Consider the following 13906-nt stretch of genomic DNA (forward strand, 5'->3'; position numbering starts at 1 on the left):
TAAAGGCCCGTTTATACTCTCTCCGTGCCGAGCATATTTTCTCTCTGTCATTCGCTTCATGATGCAAAATATGTTTTAAATTTCTATATGTCCTGGTACAGTTTGGATCGAACCAGCCCTTTCTGCTTTGATGATTATTTATATTCTTAAAACTACCTGTTAGCACACTTTTAATATAGTCTGTGATTATGACAAAATTGTCAATAACATCCTTTGGCTTTACCTTTTCCTGCAGACACACCTTAATTGCATTGTTACAGTTAGTTACCACCCCGGCAAGAAAATCTGAGGGTATTACCTTCTCCCAACTCAGACTGTAGCCATTTTGTCTAGATACTACAATATTTTCTAAGATATCATTTGAGCTATTACGTTTACCCGCCGTTTATCCAAATAACAATAATCCTACACTCTGAGGTCACTCAGTGCAGTAACATGTTGAGAAAAATCTACAGCAATGGACCCATAACAATTGGACACCAAAATAAAGTCTATTTTGGAGGCAAAACCTTGCCAATTAAACGTAGGGCCCAAGGAGACTGGCGGGCAGCTTAAGGTGTTAGCAAAACCTATATCTAACTCAAATATTAAATCATTTAAACATTCGCCATATAATGTATGAGGGAAGTGGGGGAGGAAAAGTTCCCTATCATACATAAGACCACAATTAGCATTATCCGAATGTTGACACAGGGCAATGTTAAAGTCTCCACCCCATAACACAATTGTATCTTTGTTCCCCGTGTCCAGCAATTTATACATATAGCCTCGGATATCCTTCAGGATATCTTCTCGCATATGACAGGGGATATTATTGTAATAGTTCAGAGGTATTACGGAGCAGGCAGTATTAACCCTCATGCGAATAATTTGATAGAAACTGTCCTCCCCTACCATATCTATTTTCTCAAATGAAACTAAGGGGCATATTATCAAGGGGGTTTACCTCCGCTTTTTTGGCTTTAAAAGCCAAGAAAGCGGAAATAAAATTATCTCCCTATTACCTAGCTGTCGCTAACACCAGTTAGCGACAGTTAGTAGGAGATAGCGACCATCTTGGGCCCCACTTTGCATGTCAGTGATATTTATCACTAATGACATGCAAAGTGGGCGTGCCAAGATGTTAGCGACTGGAAACAGTTGCTAACATCGCTATCTCCTATTACCAACTTATGGAGATATTCGCGCTAAGCGCAAATATCTCCAAAAGCTAACACCTGCCCTGCGCAGTTCTTAGCCATGCCATACAATGGGAGGTGGATAACATGGCTAATGCATGAATATCGCGCACTTTTCAGCGATATTCATGCATTGCGGCCGATTTTATCGCATTTGCGATAAACCTTGGTAATACCAAGGTTTATCTGCGATAAAAATCGCCGCAGCTCAGCGGCAAATTTTTGTCTCTAACCAAGCAATAGCGATAATTATCGCTATTGCTTGGTAATATGCCTCTAAATTAGATATATATGTACATAGGCCCCCCTTGTCTCTGCCATATTTGGACGCTATAGCATGAGTGTGTATGGCCATTAAAATGGATTGGTTCGGTAACCCAGTTTTCCTGAAGGCTAAAAACATCAAATTGATGGATGAAATCAAGCCATACTACATTATTAACTTATGATTTTAGGCCAGCGATATTCCAAAACATGAAATTAAGTTTACCCTTCTCAGTAAGACCACTTACAGACGTCATACTTTCTGCTGTTCCAGGCCCAAATATAAGTTCACTTACTGCTGAGTGCGTAATATCAACCATGGTACAGTTTCCAGGTTCAATACTACGTAATGTTTCAGCCACTAAGGGATTTATAAGTGCTATATCTTCTCGATTTACCACAATATCACCACCCCTTATACCAATGACAGCCGAGGAATTCATAAATATACTATCTATACAAACTATATCCCTTGATTCAAGAATTTCCCTTGATGTGGCATTATTAGACACATTTTGTCAATCCACCTCTTCCAGGTTCTGTAGCATATTAAAATGATTAGAGATGGGTATTCCATAATTTGTACATGGATGTAACCAGGGTGTGTCTTTTCTCTGCAGACCAAAACCAGATTGACTGGTTTATAAAAATAGTCTAATGGGACTATATTAATCTGATCATTTCAAGATGGTCCATTATATGCCCTACTCAAAATTCTCTCTATTAAGAGTGGAGTTTTGAAAGTCAAAACAACACAATCTCCCTCATATACTTTATCACCCCTACCTATCCAACCCACCCTTCTGGCCATTTTAAATTCATTAAACAGACTATTAGTCAGGCCTGTTCTATATCCCAGCCAAGAAAGTGATTTATTTCTCAGGCTTTCCAATGGCTCATCCATCCCTTTATGAAGCTTGTAACTGCCGGGGGGAGATCTAAAAATGAAACTAACTTCTCAGGTTCAGAGCCTTTCAACATATCCACCGTTCTAGTTACACCATACCCCTCATGCTGGTTAACTTCTCACCATTTTGTACCGTGCCACTTACTCCTCCTGTCCCGTCCACATTCCTACATCTAGAGCTGCCTTGTTTGTTTAGATTCAGGGCTGCAGTATTTGTACTAGGATCTAAAATGATGTACCCTTGTGGATTTTGTGTAGCCTTAACTTGCTGTAGCTGTTCACTTTTGTTATCAATTTTTACCAGCGTGTCTTCTATGACACCCAATCTGTCACTTAATTTTCCTAAAAAATCCCTAAGAAAAGAATCTAATGCCTCCAATTTATTTTTAACTCTCACAACTTCAGACTGCAGCCGTGCATCGGTACTAACTAGCGCTTTCTCCCTTGCACATGTCCTGTTCCCTGTCAGTATCCTACCCTTGTTTGTCCCTTTAGCTTGAATAGTATTTGCTGATTCCCCTTTATTTATAATGGGTACCTTATCCTGGTTAATTAAGTTAACAGGATTTCTTGATTTTTTTGTGGGCGGCTGCAGGTCACTTTCTGAGTCAGAACACTCAATGTGGTCAGAGATGTTAACCACACAATTATTACTAGCTTTACTACCGGCTGTACCATTCACACTGACCACTTTAGGAATAATAGGTGTCTCAGTATTTCTGCTAGAATTAATGGGTGCTGCAGAACCTTCAATACTATTTGATTTATCTGAAATCATAGCCTCCTCCACATATTTGCTTTTCAATGGCACCCATTGCGACAGTCAGATAGTTAAATTTTTTCACTGTACTTGGTGACTTCAATTTCTATCTTGAGGATCCTAATGATTCGGAAACCATCTGCCTGAATAGAGTAATGGATACCGTGAAGCTCAAGCAGCTTGTTGTGGGTCCCACACATCTTAAAGGACACACCTTAGATGGGATATTCTCTAATAATCTTTACATATCTTTTCTGAGGTATTCCCTCTGGTCGGGTCTGACCACAGTGCTATAATTTTTGAGCTGAGGGAGCCATAAGATCCAATTTCACATAGGGCCCAGCTGAAGACGCTGAAAAAAAAAGCTGTGGAAAAACTTAGAGGTTCACAACTCGAAGAGGCTTTGACGAGGACCATACCTCTTCCCACTTCTGAGATTGTTAAAGCTGCTAAGGCTTCTACTGATTGTATAGACTCAGCTTGTAAAAAGTTGGCTACTACCACAAAATGGACTCCTAAGCGAGCTCATCCTTGGGCTCTATGGTACTCAGATAAGCTCAAGAAGCAGAAGCTGGCTTGCAAAAAATTTAAGAAATTTTGGCTAAGCGGTTACAAAATCACTGACAAAATGAACTATAAGCATAATCTTAAAATCTATAAAAAGATGTTGTTGGATACAAAAAAGAGCTTCTTTTCTAGTAAAATCCTTCTTGCCAGATCAAACCCTAAAGAGCTTTTTAAAACAGTGAAAAATGTAACCTCGCCTAACGTCATTAAAAAGGACAGTAGTCCAGAATTGTGTGAAACTTTGGCCACCTTTTGTCTTCAAAAAGTTGAAGATAATGTTTCCACTTTTTCCCCAGAATCGTACGAAGTAGGTTTACTTCCAGGGAATTCTATCCAAACAGAACCTGATCCTGGACTAGTCTTTGAACAGTTTTTACCTCTTAGGCTATAAGAAACTGTTAAACTCCTTAGCTCTGCTCGATCAGGCTCTCCCATTTATCCCTGCCCAGTTTCAATACTTAAATTGCTTCTGGAAATCGTTTGTTCCGTTTTAAGCCCTCTGATTAACAACATTTTCTCTACTGGGATTTTTCCGATCGAGTGGAAAAAAGCGTCTATTCTACCTTTAAAAAAAAAAACACCTTGGACCCTCTTGATATTGGCAGCAATCAGCCTATTTCTCGTCTTCCTTTGCCCGCTAAAATTATAGAGAAAGCCAAGAACATTCAACTCAGCTCCTAGTGTAATAACAACAATGTTTTTTGACAAGAGTCAGTATGGCTTTAGAGTGAATCACAGTACGGAACTTGCGCTAATCAAATCATGTGAGGAGATAAGGGAGGCTATTGACTGTGGTGGGAAGGCTGTTTTGATAATGCTGGATTTGTCGGCAGCTTTTGACACGGTCCATCATAGGGTGTTGATGGATCGGTTGTCTGGGGTTGGGGTTTGTGGGGTTGCTTGGAAACTCCTTCAATGCTTCCTAGCTGATAGAACCCAAACTGTTGACCTGGATAATCATAAACATAAATCAAGGCGATTTAGGCTCCCGTGTGGGGTCCCGTAAGGGTCCTCGCTGAGCCCTACCCTTTTTACTATTTATGTGATAACGTTAGCTGCACGGATTAGATCATTTGGTTTCAAGTTAACCTCATATGCTGACGATACACACATCGTTCTATCCATCAAAAACGGTTATGAAATGGAGGCTGGAGCTCGCTTCCATGACTGTATGCAAGCCACAGTAGGTTGGATGGCTTTAAATTGTCTAAAGCTGAATTCAAGCAAGACTGAGGTGATTGTATTCGGTAACAACCCTCATATTTGGACCCTGGATTGGTGGCCCTCAGAGTTGGGAAATCAGGTCACTCCAACTCTGAAAGTAAAAAACACAGGGGTCATTGTGGACAATAGATTGACTTTTAATGATTACATAAGTTCAGTAGTTTCCTCCTGCTTTTTGATTTTGCAAATTCTGAGGAAAATTAACGGACTTCAGGACAGTAGTGATAGTCCTTGTTATGTCACACTGTCACACTTAGACTACTGCAATGGCATTTATCTGAAGGCCCAAAATCAACATCTTAATAGTCGTCAGATAGCTCAGAATGCAGCCGCCAGGCTTCTGGCAGGCATACCGAAATTTGTTTCGGTAAAAATCTCGAGATCCCCATTGTTAGGAAATCCAGCTGGGATGGCAGGAGCTTTGTCACCTGCGCGTCCAAGGCTTGGAATGAGCTTCCGTTCTTTCTGAGAAATGCCAGAGACCTGCTCTCCTTTAGAAAGAATTTGAAAACCTGGCTCTTTACTCATTGAACCCCCTCCGACTATCGTTTAAGCAGACCTCAGCGCCAGGACACACGGGTAATTGTGCGCTTTTACACATTTAATTAACATAACAAATTAACATTAACCCATTGATCTTAAGCTACATGATTTTGTGGCAGTAATGGCTGTCCTCCCCTGTCCTATTTTACTATATTCCAAAATTATTTGGAGCTGTTGCTGGCACATGCCATTTTATGATCCTGCCATCTGTTTTCATCCCATTGCTTCTTAGCCTTTTCCTGGGTCCTCCTGTAGTTTATCCTGGCTGTCCGTACACTGCCTGGATCCTCTGCTTTGATCGCTTCCCCCAGGACTCTAGGTGCTAATCTACATTCCTCGTTAAACCATTGACATGATTTTTTGTTGGGTACTCTTGGCCCTACATTGCTAAAAGAAGTAAGAGTGTAGCTTGGTGAAAAATGTATTGTGAGAGGAGGTTATAATCTCAGGGAAATCAGGGTTAATGGAACAAGCCTCTTGCTCAGCTTTCATGAGCTCAGTGTCCTTAGCAATAGTGGGTAACAGTTCAGGCTTTTCTAATATCATTGCCCATTCCGTCACCGTTCATCCATTTGTAAGGATGAAATCTAGAGTGATGAGTGCATCAACTGGTTATATGGATTCCCACTGTGCTTGTAATTCTCGGGTCGAGCATAGTGGGTTATGGTCACTCTCTAGACGGTCCCTCACAACCATGTCCTGAAGGGCATACAATAGCTTTAGATTGATTAGGTGACAATCTATACGGCTTGCACTATGGCCGTTATTGAATGTGTTTGCCCCATGTCTATCTGAAACAGTTCTCCCAATTGCTGCCCTTAACACTTTTTCTAAACAAATGGATTTAATTTGAATTGCCACATCTGACCATTTTTTAATAGGTACTAGTTTCAGTCTTGGAATACCCCACTGGGCATCTTCCTCCTTTGCAAGAATGTGCTCTTCATTACCAAAGGGCTCAAAGGTCGAGTTAAAATCACCTGCAGCTAACACTAGGGAATCCCAGGAATGCAGGTCTGGAAGGTCGTCAAGGGTTGTTAAAACTTACGACCTCTTCCCCCCACTGTGTCCCCTCGCATAGACATTGTAGATGTCGATGTTGCAACGCGGACCTGTCTTCAACTGAATGGCAAGAATATCATTACTGTGAGTCGGGAGTTCCTGGATGTTATAACCGATGGCTTGACAAACCCAGACTGTTAATCCCCCCCGATAGGCACCCTTTTCCCCCACTCGTGGCTGGAATGTGGTAGTTTAAGTAACATGGACAATAAAGAGAGTCCACCAGCCATATTTTCTGAACGAGGCAGATATTGTGTCAATCAATCAGGCAATTTGTAAAGCGCGCTTCTCACCCGTGAGGGTCTCAAGGCGCTGAAGGGAGGGGGGTGGGTGCCGCTACAGCTCGAATAGCCAGGTCTTGAGGTGTTTCCTGAAGGTGAGATGGTCCTGGGTCAGTCGAAGGTGTGCGGGGAGGGTCTTCTGTTGGATGGATCGTAACCACCTTAAATGCAACACCAATAAGACAGAAATTCTCCCCATGGAGAAAAATCCCCAATTCTGTCCCAGCTGTGGTATCAGCAAGAAATGTGGGCGTCCTATTTGACGCCACATTATCCTTTGACCAGCATGTCAGGAATGTTGCAAGAAGCTGTTTCAACATTATTAAATCCTTGAAAAAGTTTTCTGACTTCCTCCCCACAGACTCAAGAAAGGCAGTGGCAGTGGCCTTAATTCTTGCACATCTTGACTACTGCAACGGACTGATGGCAGGCGTTAAAAAAAAGCCACACTCAAAAAGCTTCAAGGCGTACAGCATGCAGCGGCTAGACTTGTACTCAAGTTACCCAGGAGATCGTCAGCTTCGGCCGCCCTGAAGACCCTCCATTAGCTGCCACTACACAAGAGAATACTGTTTAAAATCCTAGTCATAGCCTTTCGTGCATTCAATAGCACAGGTCCGACCTACCTTATCAGGCGATTCCCTCACTATAATCCTCCTAGGACTTTAAGATCTTCAGGCCAAAACTTGATCAAGCTACCGAAATTCAACTATAAAATTAAAGGAGGCAAGACCTTATCCTTCCTATCCTCCAAAGCCTGGAATACAATACCCAATAATCTCAGATCCTTAACTCAGGAAAACCAGTCCAGGAAGCAACTTAAAACATGGATCTACTCCCTCCCTGATGAATATGTAATGACTGTCATCTAGCCTCCTAATCATAACTTTTGCACACTGTCTATATAGCACCAGGATGCTCTTTTCGGAGCGATAGCCGTGCTTTAGAAATACATAATACAATACAGTACAATACAGTTCCATGTCTTGGCTGCCAGGTAGGAGAAAGATCTCCCTCCGGTGGTGGCTCTGCGAATCCGAAGGACGGTGGCGAGGGCGAGGCTGGTGGAGCGGAGCTGGCGGGTGGGACTGTAGAACGAGAGGCGGTTGTTGAGGTATTCGGAGCCCTTGTTGTGGAGCGCTTTGTGTGCGTGGGTGAGCAGCCTGAACATGATCCTCTTGCTGATGGGGAGACAGTGCAGGTTTCTCAGGTGGGTAGATATGTGGCTGTGGCGAGGGATGTTGAGGATGAGTCTTGCGGAGGCGTTCTGTATGCTCAATGAAGGTGTGCCAGTCAGGAGATGTAACCTTTGACCTCAGCGCCGCTATGCTCCATGATATTACAGCTAGCCTAGATGGAGTGGGATGAGGTGTGATCTGCTAATTACACCTCGCGGCTAATTTTACTCTTATGTCCATCCTTCCTGCCAGCGGGGGGATGTTGTGGGTATGTTTCTTATCACTATTGGTGACAGGGTCGGGTCCCTGAGATCTTCGCACTCGCTGTGTGAATATTACACACTATGCCTTAGTTAGCCAAAAACCCTTTACGGCTTTGCCACCCACTATCAGAGGGTAGGAGGGGGTTGAAGGGTGGGGGGTGTTTGTGCGGGGGGAGAGACTGTGAAGGTGTCAAGAGAGAGAAGTGGGTGGATGTGCGTCGGGGAAGGCAGGGCAGTCTTAGGTGAGAGGTTAGGAATCCAGGGCCAAAAGAAAGCGTTTTATTGACAGGTAGCCGGTCATCTTCATCGGGTTCCTATTTGTTAGTACGTGACTATTACTGAGAAAATGGTGCTAATTAAAATGAGTCATGACTACTCCCCCGACAAAAGATTTTTTAATAAAGGGGTAGTACTGACCCAATTAAAACCAAGTGAACAATCGGACATGCAAAAAGGTTGTGTAAATTTGAACCTAATGTCCTAAAAGGGTCCTTTTGTCGGGGGAGTAGTCATGACTCATTTTAATTAGCACCATTTTCTCAGTACTAGTCACGTACTAACAAATAGGAACCCGATGAAGATGACCGGCTACCTGCCCAGTGCGGGTGCCTGAGGGTTCTTTTTCCTCACCGCATGTGCACTGCAGTTTACACACATCTCCCTGTTCTCTTTTGTAACCAACACTCATGGGTGGTGGTGGTGGTCTATTAATATCTTAGTTTTTGGTTTAGTCAACGTTGAAGGATACAGTGTTCCAAAATGTTGTGCACCTGATCTTTGTTTCCTTGAAACTTGCTCTGAAAACTCTCAGTCGGCAAAATGATGGAGAGTGATGACGAAAGGGAGAGAGCTAGAATAGCCACTCAACTATTAGAGGAAGACACAAGTCTTCAGCAAAACAACCCGGATGCAATAATCATCCCAGTAAATGTAAGGAAGAGTGTAACTATAAAACTTATAGAAAATGGTGTATCATCGAGTGGTGGTACAGTCATATTTGTGGTAGAGGCACATGAATGTCGGCAGACAGAGGTATTCCATTCTTGGATAAATTTTCCAGCAGCAAATGCTGTAACACACGAGTTCCACTACTACAAAGCAGGGGAACCTCCAGCAGAATACGTTCCTTTCGAGGACGTTTAAATTCTACTAACTTACCAGGAGAATCAGCTCTGGTTTAATGGCGCCCTAAAACATCAAAATCACATTACCAGGCTAGGTAGACCAGGAGCCACATGGCCGGTTCTAGCCAGCTATACACCACATCTTGACATTGAAGAATTGTCAGACAGAGAACTTTTAGTTCAACTAAAACAATTAATTAAAATACATAGACAATTGGTACAATATTTCATGCGGACTTTAACAGTCCAACCTGCTGTAAAAATTCCACAGCACACCCCTCACCAGGGAAACACTAATACAATTACACCACAGACTATACAATCAGTCATTGGTAAATTACCCGCAAAACGGGAACAAATTCTGTTCTGGTTAGCTCAAAAAGTTACTCAAATAGAGGCAGTATTTCCTGATACTACCCCTCACGAAAAACACAGAATTCTGACAATCTGCCTACCAATGGGGATTGCAACCCATGTGGAGGACTGTGACACTTGGGGAACAGTCTTTGCTTCAATCTACACAAAAACACATGGTGTTCCGTCTATGGCGGTTATACCAGACATATTAAGACAGATTCTAAATGAATACAGTCCAGAGCCTGCTTTAAATCTAGGTATGAAATTACTGAAAGACTTTAAGCAAGTCTCGGCTATACTACTAGCCAACATAAAAGGAGAAGCAGCATCCGTGGCGATCCACCAGAAATTAAAAGAAACAGTTATAGCAGAACAACCTTTTAAACTTGCCAGAATAATTGAAAAACCTTATGATGAATTAGGTAGAGACAGTTTGGCTGGGAAACCACTAAAACCACAACTAACAGAAAATCCTGAAAAGACTTTCATTAAAAACAACTTAATACCTCCTACAAAGAAGTGGGAGGGTAATAAACAAACCACTCCCAGAGAAAAACAGTTTCAGACCAGAGGAAGGTCTATCCAACGGAGAGATAGATCTCCAGACCGGGGGGGGTAGGTCTCCACAACGGAAGCCCTCTGAGAAAAGATAAAACCTTAGAAATAGAGAAAATTTGAGAAAACCTGACAGATATCAAGATATTGATACACGTCCCTCTCGATCTTTTCAGACTTCCTCACAGAAATCGGAAAGAAGAGGACGGTCAGAACATAAAGAAGAGCGCGTCAAGTCCAAAGACAAAGAACCTGCTCATCAAAGTAAAAAAATGACAGTTTCCCAAAAAGAAGGTAGCCAGTGTTAAAGTAAAACATGCAGAGGATTCTGAGGACACAACTCAAGAACGGAGAATGGGCCCAGACAATGCTAGACAGTGCAGCAGAAGTGACCATAGCTGAAGGATCCTGATGAATCTTCTGGAGACAGTGGACACAAATGAATACATTCAAGTGGAAACTGCAGATACCAGAGTTAGTGTGCCCCATAAATTATATGAAATAACATTACGTATAGAGGGGGACAAAACTAGGAAAATAAGAGGCCTCTTCTGCGAGAACCTATCTAAAGGTTATGATATCCTTCTAGCAGAAAAGGACTGGCCACCATAGTTTGTCAGGGAGTGCCCACATGGCGAAAAAATTATTATGCCTGCCTTCTCAAATCATATTCCAATTCATAAAAAATACACATATGCTAGAAAATGGGCAGTGGCCCAAGCCCCTGCATTATATAAAAATCATGTAGGATGGGATGAGGATTCTCCTCACCATAAAATCCAGTTAAAAAAAAACCTACTGCACAAAGGCAGTATCCTGTTAAGCAAGAATCTAAAAAACAAGTCAGGGAGATCTTAGATCAACTTGAGTACCAGGGGGTGATTGAAACATGCACCTCACAAATGAACAATCCTTTGTTTCCTGTCTCCAAACCAGACAATTCATATCGTCTAGTATTGGACATAGACACTTAAACTCCTGTTGCAAAACATTTGCAGTACAAAATTCACACAGTGCAGCACTGATGAATAACATGCGCAAAAAATATAAAACAACATTAGATATTTCAAATGGTTTCTTCTGTCAAAACATAGCACCAGAAAGCAGGTATTTGACCGCTTTCTCTAGTATGGGGGCCCAAAAGCAATTTTGTCGTCTCCCACAGGGATTCAAGAATAGCCCAGGATTATTTTCAGCCAGAGTAACAGAGTTACTACAAATATATGATGATGAGGCATTATCCTATGTCGACGATATCTATCTAACAGACGATGACCTGGAGACACACTTGAAAAGAGTGAACACCATAATACTTGGGTTCGCATCTGAAGGGTACAAGTTTAGCTTTAAAAAGTTACGAATTGCCCACCTCAAAGTCCTATTTTTAGGATATGAGTTATCAAGTGAAGGCAAAAGTCTAGCGGACAACTTCTTAGAGAAGTGTGCAGTACTACAAGCTCCAAAAACGCTGAAAAACTTACAATCAATTCTAGGTTTCCTGAATTTCGGAAGAACGTACATTCTAAATTATGCAGAGAGGGTTAGACCGCTCTAAGATTTCAAAGCAATTAATTGGACTCAGAAACACACAGAAATCTTACGATCATTACAAACAGACATGTTAACTAAAACAAAACTACAAACACGCGAAAACAAACGCTACCTTGTAATCCGAGCCATCCCAGGAAGATGCGGATTTACATACCTAACCTCAAATGAAGGAGAAACCGTAGCAATAGCTTACAAATCACACTTGTACACACAAGCTGAAATGAAATTCAGTTCCACTGAAAAGATTCTAACTGCGGTACAAACTGCTGTAGCAAAAGAAAGAGCCCTGGCACAAGGTAAACGTATAATAATCGTTACACGAGAACCTACTCTAGAAGCAGTAACAAGAGCAAGCATTGCGAATGCTAAAACCTTACATCTGAGATGGATACAATGGGTTAATTCTCTTGCTGCATCAGACGTAGTATACAAATTTGATCCGAACTTAAAAACGCAAGAATTTCTCCAATACGAATACGAATGTCCTCTGTCAACTGAAATTCTACCTCTGGAACATTATGGCTGTATAATATATACATACGGTTCAGCACAACCCGCAGTAGGGGGTAAACAAGCATATAGTGCTGCGTGTGCGATCGTTAAAGGTCGATGGCACGAAGGAAAATTTAGACCATTGGTCACTAAAACTCAATCACTTGGAGATTGTACAGCTCAGCGAGCTGAACTACAGGCTTTTAAAATGGCGCTTGAAAATACCGATCGCGAATTCCCCACACTAATAATGTGCGATTCATATTACTGCATCCAGTCTTACAATGAATACTTGCAGAACTGAGTTAAAAATGGTTTCAAAGATGCAAAAGGTGGCACAATAAAGCATAAAATGCTCTGGGAACAGGTAGTTCTTTTACAGAAAGAACTACAAAAGACTCACGTGATACATACACTGATTCTTCAGCGTTATGGCATTCACGTTGTAGGGAATTAATTGACTGATGAGGCCGCGAAGGCGGCTGTGCAAACGGCTTCCGTAGCTGCAAACACCTGGTCAAAAACATAAATAGACAGCGAAATAATACAAGCTGTCAGTGCTTCAGTAAAAAACAGTAAAAAGACACTCCTGAAAGGCTTTCCAGTAAAGTACTCATACAAAACTGATGCGAATAATGTTCCTTTTGCCGTAATCCCTGGAGTGAGGCATAGGGCAATTCCAAACATGGAACACAGATTAGGACTAATTTTAGCGGCACATGAAGGGCTCGCTTCTGCACTTGCTGGTATTTCCGCCACAATATCATTATTAAAACAGAGATATTGGTGGCCACGTATGAGAAAACAGACTAGAAATTATGTTCTAGAATATGAAATATGCCAAAGAATGAAAGTATCAACAGTAAAACGACCAGCACAGACGCCCCTTCTGATCTCAGATAAACCATTAGCGTGTGTTTACCTGGACCACTGTGGTCCCTTGCAAAGGGATGGTAACTAGAAATATATCATGGTCGCAGTGAATTCCTGCACGAGATTCAATTGGATGTGGCCCCAGTGCGCGGCTGACGCCAGAACTGTTATAAAAGATTTGCGAGTCTTTATCAGCACATACGCAATTGGCATGCTACATTCTGACCAGGGTCCTGCGTTTAGCTCACAAGCTTACAAGGAGGCCTTGACCAGCATGGGCATTGCATTGCGGTACTCTAGTCCATTCCATCCTGAGGGAAATTTGGTAGTCGAGAGAAAAAGCAGTGCCATAAAGCAATCTATAACAGCGAGGGTATTAGGTTCGGGTTAAGGGTGGGTCAAACATCTAATAAGTGTCCAACGTAGTCTTAATAATCTGCCAAGAAATTCTCTGGGTGGAATCACTCCGTATGAACTTTTGTTTGGTACAAGAATGATAATCGAAGATCTCGATTGTCAGACTTCAGTGGTGGAACAAAAAGCTATTGATATCAAAGATCGTTTGGCTGTTTTAAAGGACTTGAATGAAACAAGAAGAAGTCTATGTAACACAAAGCTAAAGCCAACGGCCACTGAAGAGAAACCACCTGTCCCAGCAAGACCTGTCTGGATTCCAAAGATTGGGGATCTGGTCAGAGAAAAAATCGCGATAATGAAGGAATTTGGG

The sequence above is a fragment of the Lissotriton vulgaris genome, chromosome 6, assembly GCF_964263255.1.
Source record: "Lissotriton vulgaris chromosome 6, aLisVul1.2, whole genome shotgun sequence".
NCBI classification, from domain to species: domain Eukaryota; kingdom Metazoa; phylum Chordata; class Amphibia; order Caudata; family Salamandridae; genus Lissotriton; species Lissotriton vulgaris.